General features: G+C 40.7%; 1 long non-coding RNA gene across 1 annotated transcript; it reads left to right on the forward strand.

The window, feature by feature from the left end:
* The first annotated feature begins 8,612 nt into the window (after positions 1-8,612).
* On the forward strand, positions 8,613-9,623 carry LOC145429282 (uncharacterized). The gene is made up of 2 exons (XR_013909524.1): positions 8,613-8,805; positions 9,277-9,623. It is a non-coding gene; the product is annotated as an uncharacterized LOC145429282 (long non-coding RNA).
* Positions 9,624-15,326: the final 5,703 nt, after the last annotated feature.

Here is a 15,326-nt window from a genome sequence, read left to right on the forward strand (position 1 = left end):
GGAAACCATATAAGCTTGTTTGAGGCCGAGTGTTGTTGTTTCTTAGATTAGTCTCTTTGGAAATTTTCTTCATTTTGTCTTCTAGTATTGCAGGGTTTTTTTGTTTTTTTTTTATAATCATGCGTTCTATGTTGTCTTGCATTAATGAAGTATTTTGTCTTGATCAACACAACTCTGGAGTGGCAAGTAACATAAAAGAACTTACATCCTCTGAAAGTGAGGCTGCTCTTGTTCAGCCTTTGGATGGTAGCTATTAAAGTTTCATGTGATTCTAATGAAACTGCAGTATGCGTGGTATTCCAGCCCAGAGCATATAAAGTTTTACTTAATATCTGAGCTGAGACTCCAGTCAGAACTTATTTCACTGCTTATATAAACAGAAGAACCAGACAACTAAAAGAAATGTACAACATATCTTTCATAGGCGATACGGACAAGACTGAGGTTCAGCTCCTGCAGGGGGAAGGAGGTCAACTGTAAAACATGTCCACTCTGTAACACTTTCAGAAAATCAAAATGAAAGACACCAAGATATGGTGAACTCTAGTCTTTATTTTGGCTAAGATTACATGTTAGCATGCAATGAGGTAAAGGAAACTAGTAAAAGGTATTCACAAGCGTAAGCTCTAAAAACAGGCTAAGTGATTAAAATAGAGTACCCCACAATCCAAATAATCTACAAGACAAAGCCTAGTGTGGGAGATGGTATCACTGGATTTAATTTTGTGTAGTTTTCAGTTTACCGTTTAGTTTTTATTAGGTATATAGTTAGACCTGGTCACTCATCAGAAAAAAGTTGTTACATTTGAAATAGCAAAGTTTTCCACAATAAGGTAGAAGATTGAAAAAAAAATACACAGACAGTGGACAGTTTTCAATGTTTTTAACACACTTTGCTATGAAAAAGTTCTTCGTCTGTTATGACTTTGATGTTCTCCACAGCAGCATTAAAGCTGTGGGGCCAATAAGAGCTGCTGTTTGGCACACTGCTCCCTGGTGAATACACAATTCACAAATATAACATGTAGACAACAGTATGCAAAGTTTCACTTAGGCTCTAAGACCAACCATGTTAGTGCCTCCATAAATGTTTAGAGATTACTTCTGTAACAAGTGCCACTCAATCTATTTGGTTAGCTGGAAATGTGCAATATTAATGGCAAATGAAGTCGAGGTGAATTTTCATTTTCTTCCAAAGTGTAAATGTAATTTAGTTACTCCAAATGCATAATTTTCTTTAAAGAGTAAAAACAACCCTTATTTTCTTCTTCTTTAAACTTGTGGTTTAATCGTGTTATTATTATTATAGTACTGCGACCACGTTTTGCACTTTCCTCGTGCATCAGTAATGTACATTCTCTCAATTCATTGGATTGATGTGACTGCTGTTCACAAAATATGAGATTTGAGTTAAATTTGTATGATGTGGAAATTGTTTTAAGGTTCTTTGATTAATTTTATTATTGATTGCATTAAGTCGTTATATACAAAGAGTGAGAGACATTTGGTCACTAGTGTTGATTAAGTTGTTATATGATATTCATGTAAAATATGTTCACTGCCCTGTGCAGGTTGGTTTTTTTGTTGGAGTCTAAAGTTGCGAGCCAGGATTCCGGATCCCCAGCTGCGATGCAGGAAAGATTTCCAGCCTACTTAGAAGTGACAACTGCGTTACTTCTTGACAGATAAGCTTATGAGATCTCAGAACAATACACTACCCGGGTAGTACTACTAACATTAACACTATACACACACACTCACACACCTGAACTGAAAAGACTGAAAAGAACTCTGAACACTGAACTCTGAACTCTAAAACTGAATACACAGACTGACAAATATGGACAATTGGAACTGTTGTGAACTGTTGAATGACTGTTTTTGGTTTTGTTTTGAATAAATGTTGACTGTTCTTTTAGCTGTGTGTCATTCGCTCCTTAGTCGATTCCTAGAGACCATAAGCCTAAGATCCTAACTTTCTCTACATTCAGTAGTGGTAAAGTATCGTGTGTTACATAGTACCTTTTCGTGGCGAGCCAGCCAGGAGCGATTAAGACACAGCTAATATTGAAATTACAGCATTCTGCAATAGCATAGTTAATTTTGAGATTGTGATTTATTGTGATAAGCTTTCAACTAAGACAACATTGAAAAGAGATGGATTTGGTACAGAATTACGGGGTGGATTTTAAACGGTCCATCAGTATTACTGGAGTTACTAGTTTCGATTCTGATGCTGATATTATTGCTTCCTTAGAGAAGTATGGGGTGGTAACAAGGATTCTGAGGGTCCCAAATGCACAACCAGATTGTGGGGAAACTGTTATTGCTGAGTTTGAGTCAGAGATTACAATGGGGGATAACGAGTCAGATTTTCCCCTTGAGATTGAAAATGTGACCAACAAGAATGTAAAATGGCAGGCTAGTCGCATTGAAATGCCAGCACTCCATCAAACTCCAGACCCTGTTTTGGCTGACTCAAGTGATGAAAGTGTTGACAGTTATTCTGACCACAGTACTACACCCTTGATAAAGACAGCAAAGTTAAAGTACAACCACAGACTGCCCCTTACATCCCAGCCAGTCACCCATTCAACTAAATCTCAGACTTGTAGAGTTGTTAAACCAAAGACTACTCCAACCAGACTTCCAGTGGTGACAGATGAAGTAACAAACCCACCAGAGATACAGCGTATAGTAGTGGAACATGTAATCAGAAATGACTCTGTCGCTACACATGGCCAATCCAAATGGTTACGCTCATTCTCAGGCCATGTGCCAAAACCCCCCGGAGAAGTGGATTTTGAAACGTGGTATTTACATGTTGAACTAATGTTCAATGATGGCACTCCAGTTGACATTCAGCGGAGGAAAATACTAGAGAGTCTTCTTCCCCCAGCATCAGATGTTGTGAAGCAACTTGGTTATTCAGCACATCCACGAGAATATGTCAGGCTGTTAGATTCTGCATATGGTCTTGTGGAGGATGGTGAGGAGATATTTGCAAGGTTCCTGAACACAAATCAAAATCCAGGTGAGAAAGCTTCTGATTACCTACAGAGGCTGCAAGCTCTCCTTAACACTGCTGTAAGCAGGAATGGTGTGATTCCAGCAGATGCAAGTCGACATTTGCTAAAGCAGTTCAAACGGGGTTGCTGGGACCATAACTTGGTCCTGCAACTGGAACTAAAGAAAGAGACCACGCCTGAGTTTGCAGAGCTTCTGCTAGAGCTGAGGACTGAAGAGGACAGAAGGGCTTCTAAGCTGGACCGGATGCAACGTCATTTTGGGCCTACCAAGATAAAACCAATTGCACACATGCATTCTGTCCCTGACTTCCCACATCACACTGACCCAAGTGCAAGTGTATTGCAGGCCTATATCTCTGAAACTGAGAGTCTAAAGAAGCAGGTTGCAGAACTGCAATTGCAACTGATGACAAAACCATCTAAAAAGCAAAGAAAGCGACAAGTTAAAGCAATGGAAACAACACAAGAGCCACCCGTACCTGTAATTGAAACTCTGGTACACCAAATTCCACCACGAACCCAAGTGAGAGCTGAGCCCAAGGCTTGGTTCTGTTTTAGGTGCGGTGAAGACGGCCACATAGCCAGGAACTGTGAAAATGCTATAAACAAGGCTGTGGTTGATCAAAAGTACAAAGAACTAAAAGCCAGACAGGAAGAATGGAAAGCCCAGCAGCAGGGTCAAGCTTTAAACTGGAGCAGGTTCCGGTAAGGGGACATACGGGAACCAAGAACATTCACAATAGTCCCAAGTCAGAACAGAGATGTCAAAGTAAACAACAACATGCTGAATCCATTCCGAATCACCTTCCAAATAGATTAGTTGGATCAAGATCTCTTGCAGAGGTTAAGATTGGGGAACTATCACATGGTTGCCTCATTGATTCAGGGTCTCAGGTTACCACAATTTCAAAATCATTTCAGTTGACCCACTTACCTTCTCATCCTCTTTTGCCATTAAATGATCTGTTAGAGGTTGAAGGTGCTGCAGGCCAAATTGTCCCTTATCTTGGGTACATTGAAGTTGACATCACTTTCCCACAGAGTTTCACGGGGAAGGACAAAGTTGTAACTATTCTAGCTTTAATTGTCCCAGATCACAGAGCAAATTCGGAAATTCCAGTCCTCATTGGTACAAATGCCCTTGACGTCTTGTATGAGGACTTCAATGAGCAAATGACCATTCCTGAGCATTGTGCTTACGCCCCTCTCATTAGACATTTGCATGCTATCTACAGAAGTAAAACAAAAACTGATAGTTTTGTGGGGACAGTCAAGTCACAATGTAAAACCAACTTAGTAATTCCAGCTGGTCAGAAAATAGCCTTAAATGGTCGTGTCAGAAATGTCTGTGCAGGCCCTGGATCCACTCTTCTAGTCGAACCCCACAGCCAGTCCAGCCTACCAGGTGGCTTGATATTTTCCAGCTATGTAATGTCAAAGCCACGACAGACATCCTTCAAAGTTCCCATTCTCCTAAAAAATTAGACAACGCATGATATCATTCTGCCAGCTCACCGTCCTTTGGCAGCGATATCTGTCCCACTTTCAGTTTCTCCTGCGAGGTCTGAATGTATGAATCGAACTGGAAGTTCAGAGCAGAAACATGCTCAGTGTTACACCACCCACGAAGTACAACCAAGTGACAAAATCCAGTTCGATTTTGGTGACTCACCCCTGTCAAACGAGTGGAAAGACAGGATCGCCGAGAAGCTGAATTCCGTGTCTGATGTTTTTGCTAGGGGTGAACTTGATTATGGTCACACCACAGTGGTGAGACATAAGATTCGGCTCTCTGATCCAACGCCTTTTAAACAAAGGCCAAAGCCCATTCATCCCTCTGATTATGAAGCTGTCCGCCTTCATTTGGAGCAGCTGTGCAACAGCAACATTATTAGAGAGTCCGAGAGTCCATTTGCTTCACCAATTGTAGTTGTGAAAAAGAAAAATGGGCAGATCCGCCTTTGTGTGGATTACAGAAAGTTGAACAACCAGACGATCAAAGACGCTTATGCCTTGCCCAATATAGAAGAGGCATTTACAGCTCTGTCAGGATCCAAATGGTTTTCTGTTATGGATTTAAAGTCTGGATATTACCAGGTAGAGGTGGAAGAAGAGGATAAACACAAGACGGCTTTTGTCACACCCATGGGGTTTTGGGAATTCAACAGGATGCCCCAAGGAGTCACTAATGCTCCAAGCACTTTTCAAAGAGTTATGGAGAAATGCATGGGCTCCATGAACCTCAAGGAAGTACTGGTCTTTCTTGATGATCTTATAGTGTTCTCCAATACTTTGGAGGAACATGAAGAAAGGCTCCTGTGAGTTCTGAACAGACTAAAAGAATTTGGTCTCAAACTTTCACCTGAGAAATGTCACTTTTTCCAAAAGTCAGTGAGGTATTTAGGACACATTGTCTCAGAACAGGGAGTGAAGACTGATCCTGATAAAATATCTGCCCTCACCACATGGCCCAGACCCACAAACCTGTCAGAACTGAAGTCATTTTTAGGCTTCACTGGCTATTATCGCAGGTTTGTCAAAGACTATTCTAAAATTGCTAGGCCATTGAATGATTTGACAGCTGGTTATGTCCCTGCCAGGAAGCTGAAACACCACAAATCACCGTCAAACGGCGACTTGAACAGTCCTTTTAATGAGAAATGGACTCCCTCATGTGAGGAAGCTTTCACGACCCTCATTGAGAAGTTGACATCTGCACCAGTGCTTGGGTTTGCTGACCCCAGAAAAGCCTATGTTTTACACACCGATGCCAGTTCACATGGACTTGGTGCAGCCCTATACCAGGAAGAAGATGGTCGGTTAAGAGTCATTGCCTATGCTAGCAGAGGGCTGTCTAACTGTGAAAGAAGGTACCCCACTCACAAACTTGAATTTCTTGCGTTGAAGTGGGCAGTTACTGACAAGTTTGCTGATTATTTGTATGGAGCTGACTTCACTGTCATGACTGACAATAACCCACTGACCTACGTGTTAACATCTGCTAAACTTGATGCAACTGGACATCAATGGCTTGCTGCTTTGTCGAATTTCAATTTCAACATACAGTACAGAGCCGGAAAAAGAAATCAGGATGCGGATGGATTATCGAGACGGCCGCATGTTTCTGTTGAAACTGATGACAGTACAACTGCTGAGGATGAGAGAGTAAAGCAATTCATTGCAAAGTTTACGGAAGAGGGAAATAGTGCAACATTTCCAAAGGATGCTCTAAAAGCTGTATGCGAGAAGCATCAAGTACACATATCTCCTGACACTACTTACCACTACTGCCACTACTTACCTGCTGCAGTGGAGTGTTTGGCAGTGGATGCAAGTGCGATACCTGACGAGTTTGTTCAAGCCGACATTCTGACTGGTACTAGCACTCTTCCTCAACTCTCCCAACAAGATTGGGCTGCAGAACAAAGGCGTGACCCTATAATAAGCAGAGTCATAGACCTTGTCCATACAGGAAAACGCCTTTCCTATCGTCTTAGGCAAAAGGAGGAAAGGGAAGTCCAACTCATGTTAAGAGTACAGGATCAGTTGTCCCTAATAGATAATGTCTTGTACCGGAAACGAGTGAGCCAGGGCCAGACTCTTTTTCAACTAGTGCTTCCGAAGGAGTACAGGGAAGTAGCTCTTGAAAGTCTTCATGATGCAGTAGGTCACATGGGATTGGAAAGAACTGTTGACCTTGTGAGAACACGTTTCTTTTGGCCCCGAATGTTCCTAGATGTTGAAATGAAAATCAGAACATGTGAAAGGTGCATCCGCTGCAAGGCTAGAGCTGAGAAATCTGCCCCACTGGTAAATATTAAAACCAGTCGACCACTTGAGTTGGTGTGCATGGACTATTTGTCTCTAGAACCTGATAGCCGAGGAACAAAGAATATTCTGGTGATAACGGATCACTTTACGAAGTTTGCTGTTGCAGTGCCAACTCCAGACCAGAAGGAAAAGACCGTTGCCAAGGCCCTGTGGGACAAATTCATCATTCACTATGGCATACCAGAGCGGTTGCATAGTGATCAGGGCCGTAATTTTGAATCTGCAGTCATCAAAAACTTATGCCAAATGTTAGGCATAAAAAAATCAAGAACAACCCCCTATCATCCCTGTGGTAATCCAGTAGAACGGTTTAACCGTACACTGCTAGGGATGCTTGGAACACTCCAAGAAGACGACAAACTAAAATGGCGTGATCATGTGCAGCCATTGGCTCACGCCTACAATTGCACAAAAAATGACACAACTGGGTATTCACCCTATCAGCTCATGTTTGGGAGACAGCCAAATCTTCCAATTGATGTGGCTTTTGGACTTAATGTGAGTAGGCAGGACAGTGTAACTCACAGTGAATATGTGAAGAAGCTCAGGGAAAGCCTACAGGAAAGTTACAAACTTGCTGTGGAACATAGCGAGAAAGCTGCCCTACGCAATAAGTCAAGATATGATCTAAAAGTGAGAGAATCCACCTTGGAGGTTGGAGATCGTGTTCTTGTCAAGAATGTTGGAATACGAGGGAAACACAAACTAGCTGACAGATGGAGTCAGACGGTCTACAAAGTTGTAAAACAGCTCAATGACTCTCCTGTATATGTTGTTGCTCCACTCAAGTCAGATGGGCCTGAGAGGACACTGCATAGAGACTTACTGTTACCGTGTGGGTTTCTGTCATGCTCAGCGCCAATCGAACCCAGTCATGGAAGCCAAGAGAAAGAGACACCCAAAGGCGACACCTCCAAAGAGAATCCATTTTCTGAAGTTGAAGGAGACTATCATTATCTGGGTGATAATGACATTGTGGATTATGACTTTCCAGTAGTTTACGAAGAAGTCAATTACCCGGCTTTCATTACTGTCAGTGAAATCCCCAAAGCAACTGAGTCTGTGTCAGAACAAAGTGTGGACCGGGACGAGTCTGATCTAAACCCTGCAGTAAAGGAGTTTCATTCTGCACCCGTGGAGCTGGATGAGGGCGATGGTTCACTTCAAGGTTCTAGTGGAAATGACCCTCCAATGAAAGAAACAGGTGTTATTGTTAATGAGGAATATTCATCTGTTCATGATTCATGTGCTGATATAGATCCAGCTACAGAAAATGATGTTGAACCTTTGGAAAAGGTTATTGACGTAACTCAGGTGCAGTACCAAACTGAAACAACCGGGTTGTCGGATGGAAAAGAGGGGAGTGATAGATATGGATTGGAGGCAGAAGTTGCTAAAGATGAAAAACCTCCAGAAACAAGAGAAATCAGGCGGTCAACTAGGAACAGCACTGAACCTAGCAGACTAACCTACAACACCTTGGGAAATCCCTTAACATTAGTGATGCATTCTCTTTTAAACAGTCTTGATCAGGTTTTTTCACATGCCCTTGACTCAAACCCTTCCCCATGTGTTGGTAGAGTAAAAACCATTTAAAGTGACTGCTGTCATGCAGGGATGCATGCCCATTTAGGGGGGGAGGGATGTAACCCACCTAAAATCTGCCTCATGAAAATGAACTGCTGTTCCCCAAGAATGTCAGTAGGTGGCACTATGAGATTGTTTAGTGCTTGTGAACTTGAGTTGAGAACTATAGAGAAGGAGAATAGCGCTAAGGCTACGTATGCTGGTCGGAGCTACTCAGAGTTTTTCCTTAACCTTTTTCTTGAACAAGGATTGTGTGTGAAGACACAAATTGGATTTTACTTTTCCGCTTGTTGGGAAACGCGGACACTTTTTGTTGATGCTGATGTACCTCTGTTTTTGTGTTTTTTGTTCATTTCCGGTGAGTTGACTAACTGCGCTAGCATAGCAAGCTAATCGTTAGCTCAGTATAATGTAAATTTCATGTGTTCCTTTTAAGTGCTGTATTATCTTTTTATTTCTTCACTTGTGAATGTTTTAAGCCAATCGGAAATATTTCTTTGGAAGCTAGTAGGTAAGTTTTATTTATTGTAATGAGATGATAAATATGAGCAGTCTTTGGCTAAATAGTACTGCGACCACGTTTTGCACTTTCCTCGTGCATCAGTAATGTACATTCTCTCAATTCATTGGATTGATGTGACTGCTGTTCACAAAATATGAGATTTGAGTTAAATTTGTATGATGTGGAAATTGTTTTAAGGTTCTTTGATTAATTTTATTATTGATTGCATTAAGTCGTTATATACAAAGAGTGAGAGACATTTGGTCACTAGTGTTGATTAAGTTGTTATATGATATTCATGTAAAATATGTTCACTGCCCTGTGCAGGTTGGTTTTTTTGTTGGAGTCTAAAGTTGCGAGCCAGGATTCCGGATCCCCAGCTGCGATGCAGGAAAGATTTCCAGCCTACTTAGAAGTGACAACTGCGTTACTTCTTGACAGATAAGCTTATGAGATCTCAGAACAATACACTACCCGGGTAGTACTACTAACATTAACACTATACACACACACTCACACACCTGAACTGAAAAGACTGAAAAGAACTCTGAACACTGAACTCTGAACTCTAAAACTGAATACACAGACTGACAAATATGGACAATTGGAACTGTTGTGAACTGTTGAATGACTGTTTTTGGTTTTGTTTTGAATAAATGTTGACTGTTCTTTTAGCTGTGTGTCATTCGCTCCTTAGTCGATTCCTAGAGACCATAAGCCTAAGATCCTAACTTTCTCTACATTCAGTAGTGGCAAAGTATCGTGTGTTACATTATTATTTTCTATTATATATGCTGTTATAGTTGTTGATTCTCATGGTTAATGTGCAAGTTTTCTCTGTGAGCTAACAGCTTGTTCTTTAGACTGTTTTAAATGCTCAGTTTCAGACAGTTTTTCTCCTCTTGGCTCTGTCTAGCTGTGTCAGTGTGATTGGTCATCCATAACAAGATCATGCCGGGCACAGAGCTCAGGCTCTGAGGAACAGAAACCCAGCTACCTGCTGTTAAAACTTACTGTTTATGAGAGTCAGCCAATCAGAAGAAAACTGGCCTGACGGTAGAGAGGAGGGGGTTAAACGGTAAATAAAGAACATTCTGAACAGTCACTCGCACAAGGCTCCTCTAGTGGAGTGCTAGAATAAAAATAAGGAGTTGGAACTGAGCGTAATAGTACACCATGTAAGTCTTTAAAAAAAGCTTTTTGCAGTATTATAATCCTTCTGTATACAATGGTCATTTAATTTTTAAAAAGAATCTAATACAGCAGAATCAGAGATAGGAATTCATTTTAAATTCCATGTATTCTGTATCGCTAGGTTAACTACATCATCCATGATGCTACAAGTCATTTGAGGATTTGTGTGTGTGTGTGCGCTATGCTCACACTGGTGAATGTCAACATCAGCCATTAGCTTCAAACAGAGATAAGGAGTGGGGTGCAGAGCTCTTTTAAACTCACTTGACTCTAAAACAATCGTTCTAGTCTGCAGTTTCTTCCCGTATTGATTCAAATAACTTATAATAAAGAATTTACAATCTTACTTAAAAATAGATTAACATTTTGTTGGCTACATATAATAAAGAATTCCCCAAAATATGTAACTGACAATGATGAGTAAAATTGTTGAAGTCACCCTCCATACCAAAGGATAGTGGTTAACCCTCTCCAGGCAGATTTGCAACAGTTAAAAACTAACAACCTGATTACCCCACATACATATTTTATGAGTTTTTTTACTCAGAAGTACCACTGCAGGACTTGTTTGTGCATTAGCAACAAAAAGTTTAATTTGAGCCTGAGAGTTAAGTATGTTGCATACTTAACAGCTAACTACAGAATCAGCTGGAACAATATAATTTTTAGTAGTTCTTTTAAAAACACAACTTCTTTAAACTTCTTGCTGTGAAGCAACTGAGTTAACCACTGTGCTGCCCACCTGTCACGTATATACTGCTATAATGAGCCAGCTTATCTTCAAGCTATTCTGATAGCAAAAAGCTTAGCCTTTAGACTGCCCTAAATCAGATCACGTTTTTTTCTATCCTACTCTTCACTCAAGTCAGAAATGTAATAGGCAAAAATGTTGTTTCTTACAGAGCAGGCTTTGTTAGAAAAATTAGCCATAGATAAAAGGTTTCTCCCTCCTTGCTAGGGTTGCCTCCCAGGCGCACACACATATTCAGCAAGTTGGGCTTTCCACAACCTCTTACCAGTTCTACCACTAGACCCCTACAACTAGATCTAAAGTCTTCAGTCTGTTTGGTGTTCAAACACTGGCCCTGTAACACCGGACAAGCATATAGGTCAAATCTCTATTAGTATACAGGACAGTGAAGAATACTGCTTCTTAAAATCTGCAACCCTTGGTCATGCACTTAGTTCAGTTTGTATGTATGTTGTATTCTGTGGTCCTCCACTGCTGGAGTAATGACTGCTCTATATGTTGCTTCTGGGACCCTTTGGTTGCTCGCTTCAGTTGTGGTCCCAAAGTGATGAAACAAGCTAGAGTCAAACAGAGTTAACTTACGAAGTCACCTGGTCACATTAATCTAGAACGTAATGTTCTTTCTAAGGCAGAGGGAAAAAAGTGAGAAGTGAACTCTACCAACAAATGACTCAGTAGAGCTGCAGCTTTGTTGCTCACAAATTTGATGAGAGTTTCATCTCGAATGTTAACATATTCTTAGGATATATGTACAGGTTTTGGCATAAAGCTACAATATTATGTTTATAAAAACAAGCCAACATTTATGCCCGTGTTTATTTTAGATATTTTGTATTTGCAAAAAAAGTGGCACAATGCAGAAGTGTTATGAATATACCTCATTGTTTAAAAACCTTTATTCCGAGGTGCCATTGTCCTCCTGCCATGCCTATTGGCACTGACTTCTGAGCTGTAATTATCTTTCTGCATCAGCCATGTCATTCATTGGATAAGGCAAAGTCAGTCCAGCTCTGATTCTAATGTGACCCACTGCTCCCATAGATTCTCCACTGCAGACCCGAGCAAAGTGACAATGCTGTCACAGCTGAGCTCATCAGCTTTATATTCCTGCTGAAGAATGACTGACAGACTCACACTCACACATAAACACCCCGAACCCTATACTAATTCCTAGTCACATTTCTGGAAGGCCTGCCTGCTGGTCAGCTTAGGTGAGTGATGAGACTTAAACATTATTAGAAATAAAACATATAGGAGAAAAGACCACTATACCCTCACACTGTGACCTCCATAGCTGTATTAACAGTACAAGATTACTTTTTCAGCAAACTAATGATTTATAGTAATTTACGCTATTCCAAGGGGAGAACATAGATTTCCTTCACTTCATCAATTTATTTATTATATCATGCTCATTAAATGACATTTTACAAGAGCTCACTGTGTGAGGAAACAACAAAACAACTGAAGCTGCAATATAACAGGCAGTCCAATGTTGAAATAGTCCATTAACCCTAAAATTATAATGTGAAACATCGGGGAGCAATGTCCCCTTTTTTTTCCTTCCTCCAAAGTCTTTCTTCCACAACTTTCTCATAAGGACTCATTAAAAAGAACACACACAGATGCTGAGGTTCATAGACACACACACACACACACACACATACAGTGTGGCTCTTCCTGACAGCAAACTGCCTTGTCACACTTTGTCTGCATGGGATGACAAGTCTTGCTGCAGTGTAGTTTATCACACAGTCACTAAAGCTGACACTGGAGCAGGATTGTATAGACCATCACACAGCCAGCCAATGCTAGGCACACACACACACACACACACACACACACACCCGGGCGTTGTACAGCAATACAAAGAGGACCATAGTAGAAATTAATATCAAGTCATATTTTTATGCAAATGAAGATAAAATGTGGAAACAAAAATGTCAGCAGCTTCACATGAAGGGGTGGGGAAGGTCTGTAGTAAAAGCAACTGGTTTCTGTTTTATTTCAGACGATGGGAATCAGTTTAAAGGTAATGATTTTTTGCTGTCACATTTCAAAATGGAGATGGTCTTGTTCTGTTTTGATTGCATTAATGTTGATTGAGTAAATCTGTAATTATTGACCAACATAGAACACATGAGGCAGGAGCTGGGTATCTTTAAACTGACTGCTACTATAATTGGAGAATTCTGCTGGTTATTGGGTGGGAAAATGACATGAAGCTGCTGACTTAGTACTACTTACTACTCTAAGTGTTTCTGGAACAGCAATATTCTTTAATGTCCTGAGAGCACCAGATATTAGAATGTCTGCTATGTGATCACCTTTACTTTCATTTTTTTCCAAACCCAACTCCTTAAAAAACAAACACACACCATAATCTCTTCTTCGCTATACTTTACACTGATTTGTCTCCACTGCTCTAGACTCCAGTGATCATGTGTTTTACACCACTGCATCAAACGCTTTGCATTGTGTTGATGATGGAAACCCATACCATGAAGCTTTATATGCGCTGTTCTTGAGGTAAACTGTGGGTCGCATGAAGTTTGGAAGTCTGTAGCTTGTGACTCTGCAAAAAGTTGGTGATCTCTGCACACTATGTACTCCAGCATCCACTGATCGCTCTGTGATTTTATGTGGCCTACCACATGGCTTATTGTTCCTAGTTGTTTACACTTTGCAATAATGTCATCAACAGTTGACTGTGGAATGTTCAATGATGAAGAAATTTCATGACCGGACTTGTTGCACCGATGACATCCTATCGCAGTACGATGCTAGAATTCACTGAGCTCCAGAAAGTAATTCCGCATCATTGAAATGCAGCTAGATGCAGCTCATTTTACATTTTCCCACATTTTCTCATTTTTTTCCAACACACTTGCACTTAAATCTGGTTCCCTCATCTCCCTGTGTACCTGGCCTGTACCACTGCACTTGCTGTCTTGGGAGCATCTGCTCCTCCTTCCTTCTTTCACATAATGGTATGATCCCAGTCTGTCTTTGCATGTGATGAATGGTTAATGCATATATGGTTATGTATGGTTTAACATTTATATAGTGCGTGCTCATAATTTGAACATGTGTTTTGAATAAAATGTGTGGGGATTTTTTTTTGTATTTGTTTGGAAGGATCTCACCATTGCCCCTTGAACTTACTTATAAGCGTAGGCGAACAGTTTGCGCGTATGCGTGGGTAGTGGTCCTATTTTGAACAGAGGGAATAACCTTTCATTTCTTTATTTTTGCCCTTTGTCTTTCCTCTTGCCTGGGGTTTAATCCAGAATCCCAGATGGTTAGCTTCTCTGTTATGACCATTTCACAACGCTATCAGGTTTTGTTCTGTCAGTAGAATTTTAAACTGCAGCAGTATACATCTGTCGTGCCATTCGTGTTTTCAAATTGTAAGCTCAAACTAAAGGTTTCCTTAAGTACACTGCAGCAGAACTGCCATGAATTATCTGGACTGTATAAGTGTAAATGAATCCCAATGTCTGACTTATGACATTAAGCTGAGCTGGCTCTTTTATATGGATGAAATGTATATGTAAAATATTCCCAAATCTGGCATGTAAATGCACTCTCACATTCCTTTTTTCTTTGTGTTCTTTCACAAAAAAATGCCTTTTGACCTATGGAGAAGATCAATGAAAAACACAGAATTCAATTCACTGCGCATTTGATGCCTAACATTTCCCTTTCTCTCTGTCTCCTGGCCATCCGTGAGGATGCATGAACTCTTTCTGTTGTAGGCTTGATGCCTAAACTCTGTTTTTTAATCTATCTCCAATACCCACTGCACTGTGGATGCAGTGCTCTGGATGGAGAATATCACAATGATATTATTCATATGAAGCCAGGTTTAGGTAATCCTCCCAATGCTTAGACCAAACCATAAAAAGGACGATGAATTATTGAAGAGCATCAGAGAAATAGGAAACCTTTCTCTGAATAGGATCAACCTTTTGGGAATGCTTCAAAGAGCATTCAATAGTCTGTAAAAAAGAAAAGAGAGAGAGAGAGAGAGAGAGAGAGAGAGCCCTCTCCCTGCTTTATCCCTGTCAAAAAGCTCTGCCCTGGCTCTGTGAGTGAGAGAGGCAGAGCGACAGAGGGAGGGGGAGAAACTGAAAGCTCACCTATTGTTCACCCTTTATTTGCATGAAATTGTTTACCACCTTTTCAAGCTGTTCTCCCTTTTTTCCTGTCCCTGTCCCCTACTGCTCCCCTACTGCTTTTTCTTGCTTTTTGATTTTGTTTCTGTCTGTGTTCATTTCAGCAGACAAAGATAGTTGTGACTGAAGCAGACTTTGAAGGACAATTAACTCCACTGGCATGGACTGTACCAAGCCCATGCGCAATTTGGGCTTAAAATGAGTCAATATGTAATTGAGTCTTCAGAGTGGAGTGACATATACTGTAAAGATTA

The sequence above is a fragment of the Astatotilapia calliptera genome, chromosome 6 (assembly GCF_964374335.1).
Source record: "Astatotilapia calliptera chromosome 6, fAstCal68.1, whole genome shotgun sequence".
Taxonomy (NCBI): Eukaryota; Metazoa; Chordata; class Actinopteri; order Cichliformes; family Cichlidae; genus Astatotilapia; species Astatotilapia calliptera.